Source organism: Cricetulus griseus, chromosome 6 (genome assembly GCF_003668045.3).
Source record: "Cricetulus griseus strain 17A/GY chromosome 6, alternate assembly CriGri-PICRH-1.0, whole genome shotgun sequence".
In the NCBI taxonomy this organism is placed as follows: Eukaryota; Metazoa; Chordata; class Mammalia; order Rodentia; family Cricetidae; genus Cricetulus; species Cricetulus griseus.
The window spans coordinates 21,481,518-21,496,292 of NC_048599.1; the positions used below are offsets into that span (position 1 = coordinate 21,481,518).

Below are 14,775 nucleotides of genomic sequence, written 5' to 3' on the forward strand. Positions count from 1 at the left end.
TGTACTGTGTATGTTTATCTTATTGATTGTTAAATAAAATACTGTTTGACCAATGAGACAGCAAGTTAGACAGGACTAGGAGTCAAAGAGGATTCTGGGAAATGTAGTAGAGAAGTGGTGATCCAGCAGGAAGTGACATAGCAAAGAGACTCATATTTAAGCGAAGGAGAAACAGGAAGTGTCCCTTTTCCCCTCCGCTCCTGCTCCAGCGGCACAATGTGATCCACCGGCAAGGAGGGACTCCAATAAGGCATCCGATAAGATAAGTCTTATAAAATATATAGATTTATGATAATTGAGACTGAGCTAACAGATGAGAATCCTAGTCATTGGCCAAGTAGCTTTGTACCTAATATATCTCTGTATTATTTTGTCCATCCATGTGACAGGCAGAACTCGGGCGGCTGGTGGAGACCGCCCACGTGGTGGTAGGGCTCAGGCGGCTTTGGCAGAAAGATTTATAGTAATAGCCACCCTCACTTGTATGGTCCCTGCTGTGGCATAGCCCCCAGACTTGAACCAAGCCACATGCTGTGGCCCAGATCCCAGGCCTCTGTGTGGACCCTAGTGGCAACCTAGGCCACAGACTTCAACACAGACCCCAGCTGCAGCTGGGCCACAGACCCAGGCACGACCCCAGGCAGCAGCTCAGCCTAGCTCCAGGTGGAAGCACTCAGATCAGGATGGTTCTGGCAGCAGCATGCACCAACAAGGCCACAGGATGCAGCCCAGACCCCAGGCTTCATGTGGCCTTTGGTGGAAACATGGGCAATGAGCATCAACATAGACCTTGGCTGCAGTAGGACCATGGACCCAGACCAGACATGGTCCTTGGCAGCAGCCTGGCTCGGACATCAACATGGCCCAGGTGGCAAGAAGACCTCCCCCTAAGTCTACTCCTCACTGCCTTCACCATGGCCCCAGGTGGCTAGCAGGCCTCCAATAACTGCCCACTCTTCACTGTCTTCATTTCTTCCTTTCTGGGTCTTTCCACATTACATGAACCATTCTGTTTCTTCTCTCTCATTTCTCCATCACATTTGCTTATCATAATGAGGCCCACCTGTCAGGCGCCACAGTGCACCTGCTGGGCCCATGGATCTCTTCCCACCAGCCAGAGACTTGAAGACCCTGGCTAGGTGGGGTGTGGATATCTTCCCACAGGGAATTTCTTTTCAGTGTTAATTTCTAATTTAGTTCCCTGTGGTGGTTTGGAAGAAAATGGCCTGCAAAGGGAGTGGCACTATTGGGAGGTGTGGCCTTGTTGGAGTCGGCTTGGCCTTGGTGGGGGAAGTGTGTCACTGTGGAGGTGGGCTTTGAGATCTTTTGCTTAAGTTTTGCTCTGTGTCACAGTCTCCTTCAGTTGCCAACGAGATGTAGGACTCTCAGCTACTACTCCAGCACCACATCTGCCTGCACACTGCCATGCTCCCTGTCATAATGATATGGACTGAACCACTGAAAGGGTAAGCCAGCTACCCCCACTAAATGTTTCTTTTGTAAGAGTTGCTGTTTGTCATGGCGTCTTTTCACAGCAAAAGAAACCCTAACTGTTGGGCGGTGGTGGCCCACGCCTTTAATCCCAGCACTTGGGAGGCAGAGGCAGGCGGATCTCTGTGAGTTTGAGACCAGCCTGGTCTACAAGAGCTAGTTCCAGGACAGCCTCCAAAGCCACAGAGAAAAACTGCCTTGAACTCCCCCACCCCTCCATCCCAATCCCCACCCCCCACCAAAAAAAAGTTAAGAAACCCTAACTAAGACAGAAGTTGGTACCAGGAGTGGGGAATTGCTGTGGCAGGCCCGGCCATGTTTTTGTTTGGAGTAACACGGACTTTGGGAGTTTGGGTTAGGAAAGCCATGGAATGCTTTAAGCACTGTTTAGCGTGGCTCACACTAGTAGGAGCATGGAAGACAGTGGTGCTGAATGTGATTTGATGAACTGTGGTGATCAAGAGGTTTCAGAGAAGACAGTTTGTGGCCTAGAGACTGGTCATATGATATTTTGGTGAAGGAAGTGGCTGCTTTTGGCCCTTGTGTAAAGAGCCTGCCTAAGGCTAAAGTGGAGAGTTTTGGACTAATTCCATTGGCAGAAGAAATCTCAAAACAATCTAGTATAGACTCTGTTGTGTGGATATTTGTGGTAACTTTAATAAATATTTGTAATGAAAAGGAGCAAGCTGAGCAAGGTAAATTACAAAATGTAAATTTTGAGGAGAAAAGGAGCACCACAAAGTGGAATGGAGCTAGGTTCTCTGTTCAGGAAATAAATAGATTAAGAAATTAATTTAAGGGAGTGGGGACCTCAGGGAAAGATCCCACCCAGCTAAATTTCCAACTTATGAAAAGGAATGAAAGAAAAGCTTAGAGTCAAGTGTGGTGGTGCACATCTTTAATTCCAGCACTGGGAAGGCAGAGGCTGAGAGATCTCTCAGTTTGAGGTCAGTCTGGTCTATAGAGAAAGTTCTAGAATAGCCGAGCTTAGGCAGTTAAAAAACAGAAAGCTGGTAAAGATATAATTGAACAAGGGGGCTATGTTCCAGCCCCAGCAAACAGCAGAACTTGGCAGCTTTGGCCACATGGTTCTGGCTTAAGAGTTAAAGACAGAAAAAGGGGGTTATGGGATTTACCTCCGAGATTAAGGAAAGCTACTGAGGCCAGGCATCTGTCAGGGGTGTCCCTGAATGGAGGCCTAGAGAGGCCATTGTGTGAAACTGTGAGGCTGAAGCCTGGATTGCCTTGGAGAACCCAAGATGTTAGAGTTGCCAGAGTCATGAGATACTGGCCGAGCAGAGCTGCTAACAGGGAGTGGAAACCGCCCAAGAGAAAGCAGTGTGCTTCAGTCAACAAAGAGGAACGGAGTTGGAGATCTTAACAGGGTTTTGACATCAGCCATGGAGGTGCAGAGTTTGGAGTTTGCCCTGCTGGTTTGGGTCTTGCTTTGGTCCAGTATTTCCTCACTATGCTCCCTTCCCTAGGTTTTGGAATGGTAATGTATATCCTGTACCATTATATGTTGGAAGTCCGTGATCCGCTTTTTGATTTCCATTTTACAGGGGATTACAGTTGAGAGACTGCCGTGGATCTCAGAGAGACTTTAGACTTTGGAACAGTCTGAGACTGCTGTAGACTAGGGGGACTTTTGAAGCTGCACTGAATGTGGTTTCTTTGCAGGAAGTGGAATGTGGTGGTTTGGAAAAAAGGCCCCAAAGGGAGTGGCACTATTGGGAGGCGTGGCTTTGTTGGAGTAGGTGTGGCCTTGTTGGGGGAAGTGTGTCACTGTGGAGACGGGCTTTGAGGTCTTCTGTTTAAGCATTGCTCAGTATAGTAAGAAATTACCAATACGGAGTCAGGTAGAAATATAAGGGTATTTAATAGGGAAAAGCCTTACTTACAGAGCGAACCAGCCAGCCGGTGGTAGTCTGTACAGCAAGAAGCAAAGAGAAACCGAAACCGAAACCCGCAGTCCCCCTACTCACTCTGACCACGCCCTCACAAGCCCTCAGGTACTCCTGTAGCCAGCCCCTAAGAAGGCGTGGCTACAGCTTCCCCTACAGCTCAGTGTCACAGTCTCCTTCCTATTGCTGAAATAGGAAGGAGACCACTCCAGCACCACATCTGCCGAACAGCACTGTGCTCTCCATCATGATGATAATGGACTGAACCTCTGAAACTGTAAGCAAGTCACCCCAATTAAAGGTTTCCTTTATATGAGTTGCTGTGGACATGGTACCTTTTCACAGTGATGGAAACCCTAACTAAATCATTCCCCAATGGTAAGAGAACATGATTCCTATTGCTTTTACATCTTATTTTATTTTACTTTTGGTTTTCTGAGACAGGGTTTCTCTGTGTAGCTTTGGAACCTATCCTGGCACTCGCTCTGGAGACCAGGCTGGCCTCGAACTCACAGAGATCCACCTGCCTCTGCCTCCCGAGTGCTGGGATTAAAGGCGTGCACCACCAACATCCTGGCTACCATGGCAACTCTTATAAAGTAAAACATTTAATTGGGGTGGTTCGAGTTTCCATTATCGTCATGATGGGGAGCATGGCGGCGTGCAGGCAGACGTGGTGCTGGAGCTGAGAGTCCTACATCTTGCAGGCAACAGGAAGTCAACTGAGACACTAGGTGGTATCCTGAGCATAGGAAACCTCAAAGCCCACCTCCATAGTGTCACACTTCCTCCAACAAGGCCACACCCACTCCAACAAGACCACACCTCCTAACAGTGCCACTCTCTATGAGATTATGGGGACTAATTGCATTCAAACTACCACAGCAACCAAAGGAAATTTATAATCTTGAGCTTGTGACTGACAATAGCAGTCAGTGTTCAGCTTATCAGAACTCCACTGATGAATATTAAAACTCTGCACCTTCAAAACAGAGGGGGGCAGTAATCTGAAACATTTTTCATTACCTTAGATCACTTTCTTATATCTTTATAACTAGCATTTACCTACCTTAAAACACTAGCTTTCACATGCTCAGACAGCTTCTCAGACCCTGAGAGCTTACTTCAGCTTTTATATCCTCAGACCTTTATTGCACCTTCTTAGGCTCCCATTCCCTACTAACACTTTCTTAGAGCATCATTGTTTACTTAAGCTTCATCCTCCACCTAACCCTTTACCAGAGACACAAGTAGTTATTACTGAGAGCAGTCATTGCAAAGCAAGTTCCTTTAAGTCCCTTTTGTTTTGCTCTCCTTTCTCCGTCACTGTCAGGTGGCTCCCCTGACACAGGACAGAGATTGTGGAGGAAACCTTTAAACATACTTGGGTCTAGAGCAGCAGGAACCATACCCAACTTCAGAGCCAGCTTTCCAATAAAGCAGGGTAGCATAAAACAACTTTGCTATTACCCATACTCAAAAGGCATTTGAGTCTCTCCTAAATTGAATTCAGTGACCAGAAAGCTCAGAGATAAATTCTGAGCCCTGCCCATCAAAGCAGCCATGGCAAGCAACATTAGCAGTGGTGACTAGCACCTGGCAGCAGCAGCGGGGAAAAAAAAAAACAAAAAAAAAAACCACAAAGACCAAAACCAAAAAAAAAAAAAAAAAAAAAAAAAAAAAAAAAACCAACTCACAACGTATCACATTCAAAGGAGACCAGTCAGAAAAAAAATATGCAGTAGCCACCTTCATTCATACATTCAACAGAGCATGACCCATTTTTGTCTCAGTTTTCATGTTTGCCACAAGATTTATGGCTATAAGACTTATTGACACACCAGAAAACAGACCTGTCTGCACACACAAAAGAGACAAGACAAACTTCTCCAAACAACCAGAACCAGGTGGGTGGGTGATATCTCACTTTTTGCCCTGGACAGAAGTGAAAGAGTTTTGTAGTTGGATGATAAGGTGGGGATGATGTTTGGCTGTAGATGGGTTTTGGGTTTCCCATACTCGGGAATGTACCTGGGATGCTAACACGGGAAAGGTGTGTTGGATTGTGTGATTTAGAGAAGGGGAATGGCTGGCAAGCTTGGGTCAAGCAGATGGGGGAGCAAAGGAAATACAGGCTCCCACTTTACAGATTGCTACCACTAGGAAGGAGTGGGTAAATGGGAATATCCCTAAAAATACATCTGAGTGGTGGGGTCTGATGAGATAGGTAGGAGGGTCTATCCCCTACCCTGATAATAGGGAATGAGAAGGGAAGGTGGGTCCCCCAAACTTCATCAGGATGGAGTAAGTGGTCCCGGTGTCCAGAAGGAAGGTGATTTATTGCCCTGATACCATGATGGTTACCCAAGGCTCCCTGTAGAGTTGGCAGTGGTTGGGCCAAGGGAGCCCAAGCCCTCTCAGTTGTCCATGGCCAGGCCTAAGAGGTTGGCTAAAGGGCTATCGGGGCCTGATGTTCCCACACTGTGAGGGACGTGGGTGCAGTTAACATGATGGTACCTTGGACACGGTTGAGGTATGAAGGAGGCTTGGGCAGGCCCAGACCCAGTGACCCTCCTGCCCCCGACCACATTTGAAGCAGGGACCTGGAGGTTCTCGTGCTTTGGGAGACAAGGGAGCCTGGGCAGTTTCTATGGCCAACTGAAAGATCTCAGCTAACATCATATTATTTATTTATTTATTTTGGTTTTTCGAGACAGGTTTTTCTCTGTGTAGCTTTGGAGCCTATCCTGGCACTGGCTCTGGAGACCAGGCTGGCCTCGAACTCACAGAGATCCGCCTGCCTCTGCCTCCTGAGTGCTGGGATTAAAGGCGTGCGCCACCAACGCCCAGCCCAACATCATAGTTTTTTAAAAGATTTTATTTATTATGTATAACAACATTCTGCTTCCATGTATATCTGCACACCAGAAGAGGACACCAGATCTCATAACGGATGGTTGTGAGCCACCATGTGGATGCTGGGAATTGAACTCAGGACCTCTGGAAGAGCAGTCAGTGCTCTTAACCTCTAAGCCATCTCTCCAGCGCCCCCAACATTATATTTTTGTTTTGGGTTTTTTTCATCTCTTCTATGGTGTATCTTGAAGGCCACTGCTAAGGCTTCTGCCTGTGGGGTCAGAGGCCTCTCTAGGTATTTAAGTTTGGTCCTAATGTTAGGCAAACTCTGGGAGAAGAAATAGGTCATAAGGAATTGTTTCCCATCTGGGGTCTCGGGATCCAGATTGGTGTATTGTAGGAGGGCCTTTGTAGGGTGGTCTAGGAACTGAGACAGGCTTTCATGTTTGTTCTGGGTGACCTCTTGGAGTTTTTCACAATTTACCACTTTTAGGCCAGCCTTATGGAGACCAGGCAGTGGGTAAGTTATTAATTAATGTCTAGCTAAAATACTCCCCTGCCACAGTATTGTAATTCGATTTGGGATCCTGGTCGGGGACTGCTTCAGCCCTGACCTGGAGGGCGGTGTCAATTTGGTGAACTTTGCACGAGCCCTAGCAACTCTCAGGGAGAAAGCTATTGGTGAGAATCATACAAACGTCATGGAAGATGAAGCTGGGAGGTTGGGCAGTAGGTTGGAGTTCTTTAATAGAGGTGGAGGGATTAGCAGTGTAGGACTCCATCTTTTTCCTATCTGAGAGAGTTTGCTTAGTGAGGATGGAACATGTACCCTGACGAGCCATCCACCTGGGCAACTTCCTGCAAAGGGAAAACCATGCCAGGTTAGGCCAGGCAGGAGGAGGAACAGTGGGCTCCACGGTGGAGCCGGGATGAGCAGTGGGAGGACTAAGGGCTGCCAGCGGACTGAAGAGAGTGCCAGGGAGATTTGATTAGGGTGGCCTGTCACTAGAGAGGGAGAAGGGGAGACCAGAGGAGCCCCAGGAGAAGTAGCTGTGGGTTGAGGCTGGGAGTGGGGAGGCGTGTTAGCTGCTCTGGAAGTGGTGGAAGAATCTTCTGGTTCAGGCTTCATGGCTAGGAAGAGCTGGGTGGGGAAACAGGAAGAACAGAGAAGAGGGTTTGGAGTAGAGAAAAGAGAAAGCTTGGACATAGGGAATCTTTCCATTTCCCCTGTTGCTTGCAACAGCTGTAAAGGTCCCAAATACTGGGATCTGGGGTGCTGTTAGGCAGCCATTTGGATTGGCTATCTCAGGGATTTGATTGTAAAAGTGAGTAAGTTTAGTGCTCTTCAGGTTGGGTGCCAGGTTTTCTAGGAGGCATCCCAAGGGGGAATGAGAGGGGATGGATGTCCCCGTTCCCATGGATGCCCTTTAACACTGGGTCATGGGGGCAGGGATTTCCAAGTCTCTGAGCTCAGGGTCAAGCCAGGACCAGAGTGTTTTCCCTTGGCCCTTCATCCTACACTGTTGTCAGCTTCTTACAAAGTCATCAATCCCACCATGAGCTAATGACCTCTGTAGGGAGCAGAGTAAATGTATGTTGTTGATATGGGCACACCCATGCTGAAGACTTCAAGGGCTCAGCTCAATGGGTTTCTCCACTAGCCCAGGCTCGGGGAGTGGCAAAGCTTTCTCTGGGGGGTCTAAGTATGCCTGTTTTTGAAAAAATGATCAGTGTGTGCAGACTGGCAACTGCAGCTCTCCTCCCGGATATTTACAACTGAGAGTGCTTTCCTACCGAAGCCTCCCACTGAGACTAGCCTCTTCCTGCCTCTGCCCCCCATGCTGCACTTTAAATACTCTAAGGTTCAAGGTAGTGACACTTGATCCCAGCTTCCCTGTAAGTGTGTCTGTGTGTCTGTCATTTCTTCATTCCCCCACCTGTGTGTGGTTGCCCTTCCTTTATTCACTAGCTGACCCTAGCCAGAGTTCCAGGACCCAAGCTGCTCAGGTTACAGCACACCTCCCCAGGCCTTATTTTCAGAAATCATCACACTAGGGACCCGGGTTTTACCATCCCCAACCTCGATGCATAAGTACACAAATATGCATTCCATACTCACCCCATCAATCACCAAGAGGAGGTATTGACATCTCTATTATAATAGTATATTGTCTTCTTGCAATTTTATCAGTTTTTGCATTATCCATTTTCAAGATGTTATTAAATGCACAAATGCTTAGGATTATGTCTCCTTTATAGCCTTAGCTTTTTACCATTATAAAATGAACTGTTCTAACAATAGTAATATTCTTTTCTTTGATGTCATTTTCCCAATGTTATTGCCCAGATTTGTTCAGTGTAGACATGATATATATTTACCATCTTTACTCCAAAAAAACAAAAACAAAAACAGTCTCAAGGATCTCAGGCTGCCTTGGAACTCAGAAAACAAACAAACAAACAAATCAACTGAGACATGTGGGGATTGAACTCATGGCTTCATGAATGCCAGGTAATCCATCTACCTACTTACCTACATTCCCAGTCCCCATTCTTTACTTTTAGACCACTGTGTCTTCGTAGTTTAAGCTTGTTTCTTCCAGGCAGCATATAGCTGAGTCTTGCATCTGTCCTTGGAGATGCTCAAACGACTAATGACATGATTGAGTTTAGGCTATCACATAGCAGTTAATCCATCATAGATCAGTTATTTTCCATTATTAAATTTTATTCAAAATGTCACTTAACTAATAGATGGTGCCCTTACTGAAGGCTCGTAGAGATAAGTTTTTAAAGTATGTTTGGAGTTAGTTCATGAATATTCTTGAGTTTTACAATTATACCAGAAAGCCAGATCCATGAACATTTTTATGAAGTACTGAGTTGGGAAGAAGATCTTTAAGGTTAATCTGGGTTGATTAAGTCATCACATGAGCAAGAAAACTTTTACATTCCCATTTCCAAGTGTTCACGATTTTACATCAGATGTGGTGCTGCACATCTGTAATCCTAGAACCCAGGAGGCAAAGACAAGAGAATTAGAGGCCAGCCTGGGCTACACAGTAAGACCTTGTCTCCAGAGTCCAAAGTGGGGGCATAGCTTTAAGAAAAAAAGTTCAAGATTTTGAAAAGAAAGGCAAACCATTCAAGATGAAAGAATGGTCTCTTCCACAAATACTGCTAGGACCAGGAAACAAAAACAAAAATTAACCAATGGGATTATCATTTATCAAACTTAAAAACAATCAACAAAAGGCAGCCTAGAGAATGGGAGAAAATATTTGCAAACTATTAATCCAAGAGATTAGTGTCCAAGCTGGGTGGTTGTGGTGCACGCCTTTAATCCCAGCACTTGGGAGGCAGAGGCAGGTGGATCTCTGTGAGTTCTAGGCCAGCCTGGTCTACAAGAGCTAGTTCCAGGATAGCCTCCAAAGTCACAGAGAAACCTTGTCTCGGAAAAAAAAAATCAACAAAAAATAGTAATAACCCAATTAAAATTTGTCAAGTGCTCTAGATAGAAATTTCTCAAAAAAAAAAAAAACAAACAAAAACCAAACTCTGAAGTAGTTAACAAATATATGAAAAAATATTCAGCATCATGTGTCATCAGGATACTATAGATCAAATCCATGATGTGCCACTTTGAACAGTTAGAATGGCTCTTTCAGAAGGGAACAAAATAATAAACCCTGACAAGGATGTGGAAAACGGTGAGCTCTCATACACTTTGGTGGAAACAAAAATTAGTACATTCATAATGGGAAACACTGTGGAGGGTTCTCAAGGACCGGCAAGACAGCTCAACAGGTAAGGGTGCTTGCCACAAAGACCTAGAGACCCAAGTTCAAGTCCCCAAACCCACAGAATTGTCTTCTGACCTCCACAAGCGTGCCACAGCACATGTTCCTACCCCTCACAACACACACATACACACAATAATATAATAATAAATACAATTATTTAAAAGAAACTAAGGACTGGAGAGATGTCTTGGTGGTTAAGAGTGCTGGCTACTTTTCTAAAGGATCTGGGTTCAATTCCCAGCTTTCACATGGTGGCTCACAACTATCACAAATGTATAAGGAGAGCTGATCTGTAGTCCATATGGTTAAGATATCTTTATTTAGATAAACATCAGCCAAACACAAGCCAGAGCATGCCAGGGGCAGCAAGGCAGCCAGGCCAGAGAGAAGGGGTCCCCATGTGCCTGCAGACCCTTAAGAACCTAACATCCTGACCTCACCTTGACCACGCTCTGACAGGAGTAGTCAGGCACACCTGTAGCCAACCCTTAGGAGGCGTAGTTACAGTGTCTCCCTACACAAATGGGTGAAGTGTGTGTGTGTGTGTGTGTGTGTGTGTGTGTGTGTGTGTGTGTGTGTATGGTGTGTCCACATGAAAAGCGACTATTGCATGTTCTTGTTCATATGTGGATGGTAAACCACTGATCTCAGAGACGTAGAGAACAGAAGAGTGACAGGAGGGCTGGGGACAGATGGCTGACAGGTTTGGAAGCTCGGCTGGAACAGAGAATAACAGCTCATGTTCTGGGACATAGTAGGATGACTATGGTGGATACCATAATTATATACCACAAAATTGCTTGAAGAGGACTTTTTGTTGTTGTTGTTGTTCCAGACAGGGTTTCTCTGTGTAACAGCTCTGCCTGTCCTGGAACTCGCTTCATAGACCAGACTGGCCTTGAACTCACAGAGATCCGCCTGCTTCTGTCTCCCAAGTGCTGGGATTAGCCACTGACTCCGCTGCTGCCACCACCACCACCTGGCTTAGATGAGGATTGTTCATGTTTTTAAACACACACACACACACACACACACACACACACACACACACACACACACTAAATATTTGAGGTCATGGATATAACTCACATTGCTGGGAGTGGTGATACACATCTTTAATCTCAGCACTCAGAAGACAGAGGCGTCCACACTGTGGCTCTACAACCATCTGTAGCTCCAGTTCCTGGAGATCTGATGCCCTCTTCTGACCTCAGAGGGCACCAGGCACACATGTTCTGCACAGACACACATACAAGCAAAACACTCATAAACAGACGAGTAAATATATACATAAATAAACTATTAAAAACTTTTAAAAAGTAAGTGTCACAGTCTTTTGATACTGAGACACTGTTCTGGATAGTTCTGTGAAGGTATTTTTTAATTAGGATAGATTTGGGGCCAGAGTTTGAGCAAGTAGAGTAGTCTACCTTCCAAAATAGCTGTGGGCCTCACGTGGTCCACTGCAGGCCTTCACAGAAGACTGAAGTTCTCCGAGCACAAGAAGGGACCATCTATTAAAAAGACAAAAGCAACCCCTTCTGCCACCTCTCTCCTCTATTTCACATGTATATGCATTTATAATGGTCATTTACTATTTATAAAGATGACATTAACTCTCAGAAGAACACAGAAGTCTTTACGCTCTTGGATTATTTTATTATATTATGTTATTACATATAACAGGGAGAACGTGGAAAAACTGGAACACCAACAAATCGCTGGCACAGATAGAAACGGTCAGGTGCTGTGGAAAGTCACCCATGAAATCTTGTCACCTCGACTGGCTGGAAAGTGGCCTGCATTCTAGATTCCGAGAGCCTTTCAAGAGACCGCTGGCTTGTATGAGAGCAAGCAAAGGGTAAAGATCCAGATAGAAATCATCACCCATGGAGGTCTGACTCCTTTAGCTTTTGAAGTGATTCAAACTGGTGACTGTAGGGAGCCTCTAGGTCTTCAGCCTCCTACGAGGTCCCTCTTTTTCTGAGGCTTCCAGATTCTTGGGGTGAGTAGCGTCCTGGGTCTTCTGGCTCTCCAGCATGCATATAGTCAGGGACCAGCCAGCCTCCCACTGTGTAAACCAATTTCATACCTTGTTTTTTTACAATTCAATCTATTTCTACAGATTCTAATCCTCAGAGAAGTTGACTAACACATTCCACAAGAAGTTAAGCAAACAATCACCATGTGATGTGGCCATTACACTCAGAGGCACATACCTTAAAGAACTGAGAACAGGTACACACAACAAAACATGAGTTCACAGCAGTTCAATCAGCAAAGCCAAAGGGTAGGAAAAAAAAAAAAATCCCGAAGGTCCACAAATTAACCAATAAACACAATGTGGCATGTCCATACAACACAGGTCCACACAGCACCTGCTACAAACACAGGTAAAACAACCAGGAAGCACTGAGCCAAGTGAAAAGAGTCACACTAAAGGTCACATTTATATAGTTCTATTTAAGTACCTAGATTAAGGCATCTCACAGAAACAGAAATCGGGCTGTTTGCCAGGGGCTGGGAGTGAGGGAGGGTGGGAGTAACTGCTGCATAGGTATTTGGTTTCCTTAAGTGGGGTAAGAATGTTCTGGAACTGGATAGTGGTGCTGGCTGCACAACATCACAAATGCAGCAAACGGCATTGAAAATGGGCCGAGTGATTAATCATGCTTTGTGTATCTTACACAATTTAAAGAAGAGTTCATATTTATACACAGAAGGGTGATTTGTGAGCTCACCAACAGCTTAATGCTGTGGAAATGAAATTGGGTAATAAACAGAATAGTGAATGGAGAAGTGAAGGCTCTAAAATAAACCACCAACACGATAGAGGTTGGTGGGATCTGATAATGGCATCACTGTAACCCAATGGGTGGGCAAGTGCCTCCAACCAAAGGAAAACTCAGGCCTCCACACTTGACTGGGGAGTAGTAACGGAGATGCAAGGTGTCCCAACTTAGCTATTTTGCATGCACAGAGTTAAGCTGCAGTGCAAGTAACAAGGCTGCTCCAGATCTGATACAGGTGAGACACCAGCATAGTGCAGGAAGACCCCGGTTTTTTTTTTTTTTTTGCTTCTAACCCCTCCAGGGACTGAGTGGTATCAGGGAAAGGAGAAGCAAGAAACCCCTTTCTGAGGGGTTGTGACACAAAATGGCTTGGCCAAGGCTCCACAACTTCCTCTGGGGTGTTCTCACCCTCTTCTCCCAGTCTCCAATGCTCACCCCATTGCAGGCTCTCCCAGAGTGATGTCCTCTCCCGGGCTCTTAGCTCATACATGGTCCTTACCCAGCATGTCCTGACAGAGCATGCCAGAATGTGGCCACTTTGCCCTCTTGGACCCCAGAAGTAGAGGCCTCATTAGGCTGGGCCATATCTTTTCTTTGATCCCTCATCTGTGCACTTAGGCTGTTGTAGAATATTATTTTAAGATGTATTTGCCTATTTTGTGGAACAGCTGTTTAATGATGCAAAGATGTGTGGCATTCTTTTATGTTGCAGTTGTTTAACTCTGTGAAGCTGTGTTACTTTGACTGTTTAAAACACCTGATTGGTCTAATAAAAAGCCGAATAGCTATAACTAGGCAGGAGAAAGGACAGGTGGGGCCGGCACACAGAGAGACTAAATAGAAGGAGAAATTTGGAAAAAGAAGATGGACGATTGACAAAAGGAGAGGAGGACATCAGGAGTCAGCCACCCAGCTACACAGATGGCCATGGAGTAAGAAGTAAAGAAAGGCATGTAGAATAGAGAAAGATAAAAACCCCGAGGCAAGAGGTAAATTTAAGACAAACAGGCTAGAAACAAGGCAAACTAAGGCTGGACATTCATAAAAAAGAATAAGCAGGACCCCCGAAGAGTAAAAACAACCAACTCCACTAGCCAGCTACTAGCACCTTATCATTTAGTTTTTGCAAGGCAGGGGTCTTCATAGTCTACTGGACTGCCACCCTACAGGGCCACTCAACTCATGGAGGCCTCAGTCTTGGGGGAAGAGGCTGTTGGCACCCACTGCTCCCTGGTGGGAGACTCTACACACTGACCAGTGGTGCTCTTTGAAGGAATCCTTAACCCCCACCATATCTTCCTTTGGTTCTAATGTCTCACCCCTGGTGACAGGGTTAGAGGAGTATAGGGTTTTGACCCCCTTTACTTAAGTACCACCTATGGTATTTAGCCTTCCAGCACACCTTACTTTTAACCTCTCATCACACATGCTTCTAAGTACATACATATATTATTTAACACAGTCACAGCTATCACTGGGCTCTTCATTTGTCCCAGATCTGGCACTAGTCCCATTTGACAGACATTGTGCTTAAAGTTATCAATAGGTATGTTTGTAACTGCCTTATTTAGTTCATAACTAAGAATTCACATGGATAACCAGTGTTTTTAAATGGAGGGCATTATGCAGGCACCGAGTTCACTAGGAAGATTGTCAGTAGACAGAAATGCTCTGGAAACCCAGGCATTGAACTTCAGACCTTGGAAGGACCTTAGTGGTTACTTGGGCAACCTATTTATTTTCTGTGAAAAGCAGCCAAGGGCCTAAGTGACTTGGGAGACCTGCCCAAGGTCATCACAGCGAGAGACAAGACAGCACTTTTCAAAGCTGTCTCTTTATTAAAAAAAAGAATTGATTCATAATGCTAATTTTAATATTTATCAAACCAGTGGTAGGAATGAATTTTTAATGCAAAATAACTATTTTGGT

General features: G+C 45.4%; 1 long non-coding RNA gene across 5 annotated transcripts in view; it reads left to right on the top strand.

Annotated features, from left to right (window-relative positions):
- The first annotated feature begins 655 nt into the window (after window positions 1-655).
- The window catches only part of LOC103158756, a 41,056-nt gene continuing 26,936 nt past the window's right edge, over window positions 656-14,775 (top strand). For all 5 annotated transcript variants that reach the window (XR_003486458.2, XR_004770506.1, XR_003486459.2 and 2 more), the window contains exon 1: window positions 656-1,466. This is a non-coding gene — a long non-coding RNA (uncharacterized LOC103158756). The remainder of the gene's footprint in view (window positions 1,467-14,775) is intronic.